The 14,354-nt window shown below is 41.4% G+C and overlaps 1 long non-coding RNA gene across 1 annotated transcript; it reads right to left on the bottom strand.

The window, feature by feature from the left end:
• Positions 1-12,012: 12,012 nt before the first annotated feature.
• LOC111373663 lies at positions 12,013-13,773 on the bottom strand. The gene is made up of 3 exons (XR_002698990.1): positions 13,744-13,773; positions 12,844-12,917; positions 12,013-12,054 (listed from the first exon to the last, which is right to left on the bottom strand). It is a non-coding gene; the product is annotated as an uncharacterized LOC111373663 (long non-coding RNA).
• Positions 13,774-14,354: the final 581 nt, after the last annotated feature.

Raw genomic sequence — 14,354 nt, 5'->3', positions numbered from 1 at the left:
ACAATCCAAATATGCAAGTGCTCGTTCTTCGACAAATGGCCAAAATCCCTCATACGTCACGACAAAGTGGTGAGCTCAATCCAAAATGGTCGCTACATTTTCGAAAAGTAGTTATGGGCCCAAAATGGCCACCGTGTGCAAAATTCTTCGAACATAGACAATCCAAATATGTAATTGCTCATTCTTCGAAAAACGTCCAAAATCCCTTTTACGTCACGACGAAACAGTGAGTTCAATCCAAAACGGTCGCTACATTTTTGAAAAGTACTTATGGGCTCAAAACGGACACCGTGTGCAAAAGTTACGCTCAATTCTTCAAACGTCGACCATCCAAATACGAAAGTGCTCATTCCTCGAAAAATGATCGAAATCCCTCATACGTCACGACGAAGCCATGAGTTCAATCCAAAACGGTCGCCACATTTCCAAAAAGTACTAAAGGGCCCAAAACGGTCACCGTGTGTAAAATTCTTCGAACGCCGACAATCCAAATATGCAAGTGCTCTTTCTTCGAAAAATTGCTGAAGTCCCTCATATGTCACAACGAAGCCGTGAGTTCAATCCAAAACGATCGCTACATTTTCAAAAAGTCATTTATGGGCCAAAAACGGACACCGTGTGCAAAAGTTATGCTCAATTCTTCAAACGCCGACAATCCAAATATGCAAGTGCTCGTTCTTCGAAAAATGGCTGAAATCCCTCATACGTTACGATGAAGCTGTGAGTTCAATCCAAAATGGTCGCTACATTTCCGAAAAGTACTTATGGGCAAAAAATGGTCACCGTGTGCAAAATTCTTTAAACACGGACAATCCCAATATGCAAGTGTTCAGTCTTCAAAAAACGGCCAAAATCCCTCATACGTCACAACGAAGCGATGAGTTCAATCCAAAACGGTCGCTACATTTCCAAAAAGTACTTATGGGCACGAAATGGTCACCGTGTGCAAAATTCTTTGAAGGTCGACAATCCAAAAATACAAGTGCTCTTTCTTCGAAAAATGGTTGAAATCCCTCTTACGTCATGACGAAGCCGTGATCTCAATACAAAACGGTCGCTACATTTTCGAAAAGTACTCATGGGCCCAAAATGGACACTGCGGGCAAAAGTTACGCTCAATTCTTCGAACGCAGACAATCCAAATATGCAAGTGCTCGTTTTTCCACAAACAGCCCAAATCCCTTATAAGTCACGGTGACTTCAATCCAAAACGGTCGCTACATTTCCGAAAAGTACTTTATGAGCTCAAAATGGACACCGTGCGCAAAAGTTACGCTCAATTCTTCGAACGTCGACAATCCAAATTTGCAAGCGCTCGTTCTTCGAAAAATGATCGAAATCCCTCATACGTCATGACACAGCCGTGAGTTCAATCCAAAACGGTCGTTACATTTCCGAAAAGTACTTATGGGCCCAAAACGGGCACGGTGAACGAAATTCTTCGAACGCCGACAATCCAAATATGTAAGTGCTCGTTCTTCGACAAATGGCTGAAATCCCTCATACGTCATGACAAAGCGGTGAGCTCAATCCAAAACGGTCGCTACATTTTTGAAAAGTACTTATGTGCCCAAAATGGCCACCGTGTGCAAAATTCTTCGAACACAGACAATCCAAATATGCAATTACTCGTTCTTCGAAAAACGGCCAAAATCCCTCATACGTCATGACGAAATGGTGAGTTCAATCCAAAACAGTCGCTACATTTCCGAAAAGTACTTATGGGCCCAAAATGGTCACCGTGTACGAAATTATTCGAACGCCGACAACGTAAATATGCAAGTGCTCGTTCTTCAAAAATTGGCCAAAATCCCTCATACTTCACGACGAAGCGGTGAGCTCAATCCAAAACGATCGCTACATTTCTGAAAAGTACTTATGGGCCCAAAATGGCCACATTGTGTAAATTCTTCGAGCACAGACAATCCATATATGCAAGTGCTCGTTCTTCGAAAAATGGCCAAAATCCCTCATACGTCACGACGAAATGGTGAGTTCAATCCAAAATGGCCACTACATTTCCAAAAAGTACTTATGGGCTCAAAACGGACACCGTGTGTAAAAGTTACGCTCAATTCTTCGAATGCCAACAATCCAAATATGAAAGTGCTCGTTCTTCAAAAAGTGGTCAAAATCCCTCATACATCATGATGAAGCCATGAGTTCAATCCAAAACGGTCTCCACATTTTCAAAAAGTACTTATAGGCCCAAAACGGTTACAGCGTGCAAAATTCTTCGAATGCCGACAATCCAAAATATGCAAGTGCTCGTTCTTCGAAAAACGGCCGAAATCCCTCTTACGTCACGACGAAGCGGTGAGTTCAATCCAAAATGGTTGCTACATTTCCGAAAAGTACTCATGGGCCCAAAAGGTAACCGTGTGCAAAATTTTTCGAACGCCGACAATCCAAATATGCAAGTGTTCGTTCTTCGAAAAATGGATAAAATCACTCATACGTCACGATGAAGCCATGAGTTCAATCCTAAATGGTCGCAACAATTCCGAAAAGTACTTATAGGCCCAAAATGGACACCGTGTGTAAAAGTTACACTCAATTGTTCGAACGTCGACAATCCAAATATGCAAGTGCTCGTTTTTCCACGAACCATCGAAATCCCTCATACGTCCGGGCAAAGCCGTGAGTTCAATCCAAAACGGTCGCTACATTTTTGAAAAGTACTTTATGGGCCCAAAGCAGACACCTGTGCAAAAGTTATGGTCAATTCTTCGAACGCCATCAATCTAAGTATGCATGTGCTCATTATTCAAAAAACGGTCAAAATCTTTCATACGTCACGACGAAGCTGTGAGTTCAATCCAAAATGGTTGCAATATTTTCGAAAAGTACTTATGGGCCAAAAACGGTCACCATGTGCAAAATTCTTCGAACGTCGACAATCCAAATATGCGAGTGTTCATACTTCGAAAAACGGCCAAAATCCCTAATACGTCACGATGAAGCCGTGAGTTCAATCCAAAATGGTCGCCACATTTTCGAAAAGTACTTATTGGCCCAAAATGGACACCGTGTGTAAAAGTTACCCTCAATTGTTAGAATGTCAACAATCCAAATATGCAAGTGCTCGTTTTTTCCACGAATAGCCGAAATCCCTCATACGTCAAGGCGAAGCCGTGAGATCAATCCAAAACGGTCTCTACATTTTTGAAAAGTAATTTATGGGCCTAAAACGGACACCGTGTGCAAAAGTTACGCTCAATTCTTCGAACGCCATCAATCCAAATATGCAAGTGCTCGTTCTTCAAAAAATGGCCGAAATCTTTCATACGTCACGACGAAGCCGTGAGTTCAATCCAAAATGGTCGCTACATTTTTCGAAAAGTACTGATGGACCCAAAATGGTCACCATGTGCAAAATTCTTCGAACGCCAACAATCCAAATATCTGAGTGTTCGTACTTCAAAAAAAGGCCGAAATCCCTAATACGTCATGATGAAGCCGTGAGTTCAATCCAAAACGGTCGCCACATTTCCAAAAAGTACTTATGGGCCAAAAATGGTCACCGTATGCAAAATTCTTCGAACGTCGACAATCTAAATATGCAAGTGTTCGTTCTTCGAAAAACAGCCGAAATCTCTCATACGTCACGACGAAGTGGTGGGTTCAATCCAAAACGGTCGCTACATTTCCGAAAAGTACTTATGGGCCTAAAATGGTCACGGTGCAAAATTCTTCGAACGTCGACAATCCAAATATGCAAGTGCTCTTTCTTCGAAAAATGGCCGAAATCCCACGTACCTCACGATGAAGCCGTGAGCCCAATCCAAAATGGTCGCTACATTTCTGAAAAATACTTAAGGGCCTAAAATGGACACCGTGTGCAAAAGTTGCGCTCAATTCTGTGAACGCCAACAATCCAAATATGCAAGTGCTCGTTCTATGAAAAACGATGAAAATCTTTCTTACATCACGACGAAGCCGTGAGTTCAATCCAAAACGATCGCTAGATTTTCGAAAAGTACTTATAGACCCAAAATGGACACCGTGGGCAAAAGTTACGCTCAATTTTTCGAACGCTAACAATCCAAATATGTGAGTGCTCGTCTTTCCACAAATAGTTGAAATCCCTCATACGTCACGGCGAAGCAGTGAGTTCAATCCAAAATGGTCGCTACATTTTCGAAAAGTACTTTATGGGCCCAAAATGGACACCGTGTGCAAAAGTTACGCTCAATTCTTCGAACGCCGACAATCCAAATATGCAAGTGCTCGTTCTTCGAAAAATGGCCAAAATCCCTCATACGTCACGACGAAGTTGTGAGTTCAATCCAAAACGCCGACAATGGAAATATGCAAGAGCTCGTTGTTCAAAAAATGGCCGAAATCCCACATACGTCACGATGAAATGGTGAGTTCAATCCAAAACGGTCGCCACATTTTCGAAAAGTACTTATGGGCCTAAAACTGTCACCGTGTACAAAATTCTTCGAACGCCGACATTCCAAATATGTAAGTGTTCGTTGTTCGAAAAATGATCGAAATCCCTCATACGTCACGACAAAGCGATGAGTTCAATCCAAAACGGTCGCTACATTTTCGAAAAGTACTTATGGGACAAAAACTATCACCGTGTGCAAAATTCCTCTAACGTCGACAATCCAAATATGCAAGTGCTCTTTCTTCGAAAAATGGTCGAATTCTCTCATACGTCACGACGAAGCCGTGAGTTCAATCCAAAATGGTCGCTACATTTTCAAAAAGTACTTATGGGCCCAAAACGGACACCGTGTGCAAAAGTTACGCTCAATTCTTCGAACGCCGACAATCCAAATATGCAAGTGCTCATTTTTCGACAAACAGCCGAAATCCGTAATACGTCATGGCGAAGCAGTGAGTTCAATCCAAAACGGTCTCTACATTTTCGAAAAGTACTTTATGGGCCCAAAACAGACACCGCGTACAAAAGTTACGCTCAATTCTTCGACCGTCGACAATCCAAATATGCAAGTGCTCGTTCTTCGAAAAATGGCCAAAATCCCTCATATGTCACGACGAAGCCGTGAGTTCAATCCAAAACGGTCGCTACATTTTCGAAAAGTACTTATGAGCTCAAAACGGTCACCGTGTGCAAAATTATTCGAACGTTGACAATCCAAATATGTAAGTGCTCGTTCTTCGAAAAACGGTCAAAATCCCTCATACGTCACGACGAAGCCATGAGTTCAATCCAAAACCGTCGCTAAATTTTCAAAAAGTACTTTATGGGCCCAAAACGGACTCCGCAAAGTTATGCTTAATTCTTCGAACAGCGACAATCCAAATATGCAGGTGCTCGTTTTTCCACAAACAGCCGAAATCCCTCATACATCACGTCGAAGCTGTGAGTTCAATCCAAAACGGTCGTTACATTTTCGAAAAGTAATTTATAGGCCCAAAACAGACACCGTGTGTAAAAGTTACACTCTATTCTTCAAACGCCGACAGTCCAAATATGCAAGTGCTCGTTTTTCCACATAGAGCCAAAATCCCTCATACGTCAAGGTGAAGCCCTGAGTTCAATCTAAAACGGTCACTACATTTTCGAAAAGTACTTTATGGGCCCAAAACGGACACCGCATGCTAAAGTTACGTTCAAATCTTCGAACGCCGACAATCCAAATAGGCAAGTGCTCGTTTTTCCACAGACGGCCAAAATCCCTCATACGTCACGACGAAGCGGTGAATTCAATCCAAAACGATCGCTACGTTTCCGAAAAGTACTTATGGGCCCAAAATGATTACCGTGTACAAAATTCTTCGAACGTCGGCAATCCAAATATGCAAGTGCTCTTTCTTCGAAAAATGGCCAAAATCCCTCATATGTCACGACGAAGCTGTGAGTTCAATCCAAAACGGTCGCTACATTTCCGAAAAGTACTTTATGGGCCCAAAATGGACACCGCGTGCAAAAGTTACGCTCAATTCTTCGAACGTCGACAATCTAAATATGCAAGTGCTAGTTCTTCGAAAAACGGTCGAAATCCCTCATACGTCACGACGAAGCCGTGAGTTCAATCCAAAACGGTCGCTACATTTCCGAAAAGTACTTTATGGGCCCAAAATGGACACCGCGTGCAAAAGTTACGCTCAATTCTTCGAACGTCGACAATCTAAATATGCAAGTGCTAGTTCTTCGAAAAACGGTCGAAATCCCTCATACGTCACGACGAAGCCGTGAGTTCAATCCAAAACGGTCGCTACATTTCCGAAAAGTACTTATGGGCCCAAAATGGTCACCGTGTATGAAATTCTTCGAACGTCGACAATCCAAATATGTAAGTGCTCGTTCTTCGAAAAATGGCCGAAATCCCTCATATAACATGACGAAGCGGGGAGTTCAATCCAAAACGGTTGCTACACTTTCGAAAAGCACTTATGGGCCCAAAACGGCCACCTTGTGCAAAATTCTTCGAACACTAACAATCAAAATATGCAAGTGCTCATTCTTTGAAAAATGGCCAAACTCTCTCATACGTCACGATGAAACGGTGAGTTCAATCCAAAATGGTCGCTACATTTTCGAAAAGTACGTATGGGCCCAAAACGGACACCATGTGTAAAAGTTACGTTCAATTCTTCGAACGCCGATAGTCCAAATATGAAAGTGCTCATTCTTCAATAAACGGTCAAAATCCCTCATACGTCACGACGAAGCCGTGAGTTCAATCCCAAACGGTCGCTACCTTTCGAAAAACTACTTATGGCCCAAAACGGTCACCGTGTGCAAAATTATTCGAACGTCGACAATCCAAATATGCAAGTGCTTGTTCTTCGAAAAAGGTCAAAATCCCTCATACATCACGGTGAAGCCGTGAATTCAATCCAAAACGGTCGCTACATTTTCGAAAAGTACTTTATGGGCCTAAAACGGACACCAAGTGCCAAAGTTCGCTCAATTCTTCAAACAGCGACAATCCAAATATGCAAGTACTCATTTTTCCACAAGTAGCCAAAATCCCTCATACGTCACGGCGAAGCCGTGAGTTCAATCCAAAACGGTCGCTACATTTCCGAATAGTACTTTATGGGCCCAAAACGGACACCGTGTACAAAAGTTACGCTCAATTCTTTGAACGCAGACAATCCAAATATGCAAGTGCTCGTTCTTCGAAAAATGGTCGAAATCTCTCATACGTCACGACGAAGCCGTGAGTTCAATCCAAAAATGGCCGTTACATTTTCGAAAAGTACTTTTGGGCCCAAAATCGTCATCGTGTACAAAATTCTTCGAACGTCGACAATCCAAATATGCAAGTGCTTGTTCTTTGAAAAATGGCTGAAATCCCTCATACGTCACAACGAAGCAGTGAGCTCGATCCAAAACAGTCGCTACATTTTCGAAAAGTACTTATGGGCCCAAAACGGCCACCGTGTGCAAAATTCTTCGAACGCAGACAATCTAAATATGCAAATGCTCGTTCTTTGGAAAATGGCCAAAATCCCTCAAACGTAACGACGAAACGGATGAGTTCAATCCAAAATGGTCGCTACATTTTCGAATAGTACTTATGAGCTCAAAACGGACAGCGTGTGCAAAAGTTACGCTTAATTATTCGAACGCCGACAATCTAAGTATGCAAGTGTTCATCTTGCCACAAATAGTCGAAATCCCTCATACGTCATGGTGCAGCCGTGAGTTCAATCCAAAACGGTCGCTACATTTCCGAAAAGTACTTTATGGGCCCAAAACAGACACCGCGTGCAAAAGTTACGCTCAATTCCTCATGCAAGAGCTCGTTTTTCGAAAAATGGCCGAAATCCCTCATACGTCACGATGAAGTCATTAGTTCAATCCAAAACGGTCGCTACATTTTCGAAAAGTACTTATGGGCCCAAAACGGCCACCGTGTGCAAAATTCTTCGAACACAGACAATCTAAATATGTAAGTGCTCGTACTTCAAAAAATGGCCAAAATCCCTCATACATCATGACGAAACTACGAGTTCAATCCAAAATCATCGCTACATTTTCGAATAGCACTTATGGGCCCAAAACGGACACCGCGTGCAAAAGTTATGCTCAATTCTTCGAACACCGACCACCCAAACATGCAAGTGCCCGTTTCTCCACAAACTGCCGAAATCCCTCATACGTCACGGCGAAGCCGTGACTTCAATCCAAAACGGTCGCTACATTTTTGAAAAGTACTTTATGGGCCCAAAACGGACACCGTGTTCAAAAGTTACGCTCAATTCTTCGAACGCCGACAATCCAAATATGCAAGCGCTCGTTCTTCAAAAAATGGCCAAAATCGCTCATACGTTATGACGAAGCCGTGAGTTCAATCCAAAATGGTCGTTACATTTTCGAAAAGTACTTATGGGCCAAAACGGTCACCGTGTATGAAATTCTTCGAACGCCGACAATCCAAATATGCAAGTGCTCGTTCTTCGAGGATTAGCTGAAATCCCTCATACATCACGACGAAGCGATGACCTCAATCTAAAACGGTCGCTACATTTTTGAAAAGTACTTAAGGGCCCAAAACGTCCACCATGTGCAAAATTCTTTGAACCCAGACAATCTAAAGATGCAAGTGCTCGTTCTTTGGAAAACGACCAAAGTTCCTCCTTATGTCACGACGAAACGGTAAGTTCAATTCAAAACGGTCGCTACATTTCCGAATATTACTTATGGGCCCAAACGGACACCGTGTGCAAAAGTTACGCTCAATTCTTTGAACGCCGACAATCCAAATATACAAGTGCTCGTTCTTTGAAAAATGGCCAAAATCCCTCATACATCACGATGAAGCCATGAGTTCAATCCAAAACGGTCGCTACATTTCTGAAAAGTATTTATGGGCCCAAAACGGTCACCGTGCATGAAATTCTTCGAACATCGACAATCCAAATATGCAAGTGCTCGTTCTTCGACAAATGGCTAAAATCCCTCATACGTCACGACGAAGCGGTGAGCTCAATCCAAAACGGTCGTTACATTTCCAAAAAGTACTTACGGGCCCAAAACGGCCACCATGTGCAAAATTCTTCGAACATAGATAATCCAAATATGTAATTGCTCGTTTTTCAAAAAACGGCCAAAATCCCTCATACGTTACGACGAAACGGTGATTTCAATCCAAAATAGTCGCTACATTTCCAAAAAGTACTTATGGGCCCAAAACTGACATCGTGTGCAAAAGTTATGCTCAATTCTTCGAACGTCGACCATCCAAATATGAAAGTACTCATTCCTCAAAAAACATTCGAAATCCCTCATACGTCACGATGAAGCGATGAGTTCAATGCAAAATGATTGACACATTTCCGAAAAGTACTTAAGGGCCTAAAACAGTCACGGTGTGGAAAATTCTTCGAACGCCGACAATCCAAATATGCAAGTACTCTTTCTTCGAAACATTGCCAAAGTCCCTATACGTCACGACCAAGCCGTGAGTTCAATCCAAAATGATCGCTACATTTTCGAAAAGTCCTTTATGGGCCCAAAACAGACACCGTGTGCAAAAGTTACGCTCAATTCTTCGAACGCCGACAATCCAAATATGCAAGTGCTCGTTGTTCGAAAAATGGCTGAAATCCCTCATACGTCACGATGAAGCTGTGAGTTCAATCTAAAACGGTCGCTACATTTTCGAAAAGTACTTATGGGCCAAAAACGGTCACTGTGTGCAAAATTCTCCAAATGTCGACAATCCCAATATGCAAGTGTTCATTCTTCGAAAAACGGCCGAAATCCCTAATAAGTCACGATGAAACGGTGAATTCAATCCAAAATGGTCGCTACATTTCCGAAAAGTACTTATGGGCCCAAAATGGTCACCGTGTGAAAAATTCTTCGAACGTTAACAATCCAAAAATACAAGTGCTCTTTCTTCAAAAAATGGCTGAAATCCCTCACACGTCACGATGAAGCCATGAGCTCAATCCAAAATGGTCTCTACATTTCCGAAAAGTACTTATGGCCCTAAAGTGGACACCGTGTGCAAAAGTTACACCTAATTCTTCGAACGCCGACAATCCAAATATGCAAGTGCTCGTTTTTCCACAAACAACCGAAATCCCTCATAAGTCACGGCAAAGCCGTGAGTTCAATCCAAAACGGTCGCTACATTTTCGAAAAGTACTTTATGGGCCCAAAACGGTCACCGTGTACGAAATTCTTCGAACGTCGACAATCCAAATATGTAAGTGCTCGTTTTTCAAGAAATGGTCGAAATTCCTCATTCGTCACAACGAAGGGGTGAGCTTAATCCAAAATGATCGCTACATTTTTGAAAAGTACTTATGGGCCCAAAACGGCCACCGTGTGCAAAATTCTTCAAACGCCGACAATCCAAATATGCAAGTGCTCGTTCTTCGAAAAATGGCCGAAATCCCTCATACGTCACGACGAAGCTATGAGTTCAATCCAAAACGGTCGCTATATTTTCAAAAAGTACTTATAGGCCCAAAACGGTAACATGTGCAAAATTCCTCGAACGCCGACAATCTAAATATGTAAGTGTTCGTTCTTCAAAAAATGACTGAAATCCCTCATACGTCATGATGAAACCGTGAGTTCAATCCTAAACGGTCGCTACAATTTCGAAAAGTACTTATGGGCCCAAAACAGACATCGTGTGCAAAAGTTACGCTCAATTCTTCGAACGTCGACAATCCAAATATGCAAGTGCTCATTTTTCCACGAACAGCCAAAATCCCTCAAACGTCAGGGCAAAGCCGTGAGTTCAATCCAAAATAGTTGCTACATTTTCGAAAAGTACTTTCTGGGCCCAAAACGGACACCGTGTGCGAAAGTTACGCTCAATTCTTCGAACGCCGACAATCCAAAAATGCAAGTGCTCGTTCTTCGACAAATGGCTAAAATCCCTCATACGTCACGACTAAGCGGTGAGCTCAATCCAAAACAGTCGTTACATTTTCGAAAAGTATTTATGGGTCCAAAACGGCCATCGTGTGCAAAATTCTTCGAAGACAGGCAATCCAAATATGCAATTGCTTGTTCTTCGAAAAATGGCCAAAATCTCTCATACGTTACGGCGAAACAGTGAGTTCAATCCAAAACGGCCGCTACATTTTCAAAAAGTACTTATGGGCCTAAAACTAACACCGTGTGCAAAAGTTACACTCAATTCTTCGAACGCCGACCATCTAAATATGAAAGTGCTTATTCCTCAAAAAATAGTCGAAATCCTCATACGTCACGATGAAGCCGTGAGTTCAATCCAAAACGGTCGCCACATTTCCGAAAAGTACTTATGGGCCCAAAACGGTTACCGTGTGCAAAATTCTTTGAACGCCGACAATCCAAATATGCAAGTGTTCATTCTTTGAAAAATGGCTGAAATCCCTCATACATCACGACAAAGCGGTGAGTTCAATCTAAAACTGTTGCCACATTTTCGAAAAGTACTTATGGGCCCAAAACGATCACCGTGTGTAAAATTCTTTGAACGTCGACAATCTAAATATGCCAAGTGTTCTTTCGTCGAAGAATGGCCGAAACCCCTTATACGTCATGACGAAGCTGTGAGCTCAATCGAAGACGATCGCTACATTTCCAAAAAGTACTTATGGGCAAAAAATGAACACCGTGTGCAAAAGTTACGCACAATTCATAGAATGCCGACAATCCAAATATGCAAGTGGTCGTTTTTCCACAAACGGTCGAAATCCCTCATACGTCAGGGCGAAGCCGTGAGTTCAATCCAAAATGGTCGCTACATTTCCAAAAAGTACTTTATGGGCCCATGTCACACCCCCAAATTAATATTGATATCTATACACAACCTAAACATAGGATTTTACATATATTTTTTTTTGAGTTTGTTAACTTCTAATCACCTGTGACACGATCATATAATATATCGAAACCCAAAATCATATCGCCATAATCCAACATATATATTCAAAGCTTATAAACATGTCTACAGGCCATTTCAAAAGTACACTATATAGGATTCCAAAATATAACCCTACAGATGGCAGCCTACAAAATAACCCTACAGGTCGTCATCCATGTACATCGAACTCTGGAATCCTGTAGGAGCTCCACAGCTAGCCATGCTCTCTATGTAGTTCCATGTTCACCTACAATGCAAGAACTACATAAGCCAATGCTTAGTAAGCAAAATCATGCATGTCCTGAACATGAGTAATAACAACATATGACACCATGCCATTTACTTTAAATATCATGATAAAAATATCATATTTCAATATTCGTCAAAGTCGACTAGAAATCATTTCACTTGAAATCTTTCATTTCATTGGGCCCTTGACCCACCTACTATGCACCGGATAGAGCTCTGCATAATATCAATATCAATAATCAAATGGCCAGTATGAAATCGACACCGACAAGTGGACCATCCTCTCGTGACCACTAGAGGCCCATCCCCTGACTGCCCCTATGATCACCCAAGAAGTCTCCCACCTGGCAGCGCCAATAATCATAACAAGGGCATAGTCGAGTGGTCCGCCCTCCCGTGATCACCAAAGGCCCATCCCCTATCTACCTTTGCAATCACCCAGGAAGTAACACCCGCAATGCCAAACATATCACATAAGCATGCCTCACATGCCTCGGTGCCCTAGTAGTGGTCAATAAAACATTTATAATGAAACTCACTTTGAAATAATGTTTCGCATGCAGGATTTTCAACCATAATCACATGTCGTGCATGCATATGAAAATGCTCATGAATGATATATTTAATGCAAATCGCTGTCTGTAGGTTAAGCAACCTCATACTCAATGATCGTAACCAACATATGATGTGCTATAAGCCTCTTATCAAAGTTATGTAGATATCTCAACATTACTATGTCACATATACTAGGTTCTTGCATCGTAGTTGCAAATGGATTTTCACTTACCTTTCGCCTTTATGTGTGTAAGCTCCTATGGAGTGTGTATCAATTCCCTTTTTCGCTCAACGTCGAAAAGTCGCCTGTATTATCATCTAATATTAAATACAATCCTCCATTTAATAATCTTAACACACACAATCCCAAAATACGCCCATTCACGCCGAAACAATTTAGACAAAATCATTATTTCAAGTTACCGATGGCATTACAAACTAATCCAATTAGTCTCGCTATCTCTCGAGTCCAATTATGAACGTCAACGTCATCCAATTGTTTTCAACAACCTAGTATTCCTTAGGATATATTTTCTAGGCCCAAGAGTTCATTAGGGGACATCTAAATGTTGAAATCACATTAAATACCCAAATGGACAGAATCTGTTTTCTAGGTTTCCGTCACCGTCCACTCATTTTTCAAATTCTTTTTCATGTCCTTACCTATATTTAACGGTTCCCAAACTTTTACCACACACCTATAACATATATGTGAAGATAATCAGATCATAACATTGTGACAAATGAAGTGTTTGGAGCTTCAAAAACAGTCCATTTTCCACTACACAAAATCAGGCAGTTTTTCCCTTTGACTGTTTTCGGTTTCCATTTTATTATTATGATACCAACAGAATCCTAGGCCATTAAAAATCATTCTAAACTCCCTACTTACATATAAAAACGTTCATATTGATATATATAAGTTAAACACTAAGTATCAGCCCAAAATCAAGGTATAAATCACTAAATCCAGCAATTCCTCATCTCTGTCCAGATTAATTTCTTTCAAATTCTTGCCATTAATTACCCCTATTTAGGCATCATAACATCATTAAAAACACTCCAAATTAATCATAAACAACTTCAGATGTTCAAGAAATCATAAAACTTTTAAGAAATAATAGAAACAAACCTCAAAACTGTGGAGTAACAAAGCTGTTCACACCTCAAGCAATCAAGGTGAGTCACTAAGCTGGAGCTGTCATCTTGGCTGCAATACTTGACTTTTCTACCATTATTTTTGTGTCCATTTATGATATTTAAGATATATATTCATCCTATATTAAGTCCTTGGGGATTAGACACGAAATTTATGCCTTAAGGTTGAAGCAATTATATATTAAAGTAAAAAGTCTCCTAGCATGAGCTGTCCAAGTAGGAGGTGGCTTCTTGCAGCCAACTTTGACTTCTCCCTAGCACCACATGGAGCCATGTGTGACTTATAAGAGTTATGAATATCTTGGGTAAAGTTCTAAGGACTTATAGGACGTGTTGGAGGCTTAAGGTTGAAGGAGTTGAGTGCTAAAATGACAAACATCCCAAGCGCGAGGTGTTCAAGCATGAGGTGGTCACTTGTAGCAAAATCTGATTTTATATCTATCTTTGCAGGCACAAACCAAGTATCCTCGGCTTATTTTGACATGTTTGCAATCCATTTTCCTTGTCCTAAGATCCCAAAGTATTTCATAGAACTAATTCCTCAACCGTTCATTTAATTTCTTACCCGATTCTCAACCGATTTCA

The sequence above is a fragment of the Olea europaea genome, unplaced genomic scaffold (assembly GCF_002742605.1).
Source record: "Olea europaea var. sylvestris unplaced genomic scaffold, O_europaea_v1 scaffold115, whole genome shotgun sequence".
NCBI classification, from domain to species: domain Eukaryota; kingdom Viridiplantae; phylum Streptophyta; class Magnoliopsida; order Lamiales; family Oleaceae; genus Olea; species Olea europaea.
This window is presented reverse-complemented; position numbering and strand designations above follow the sequence as displayed.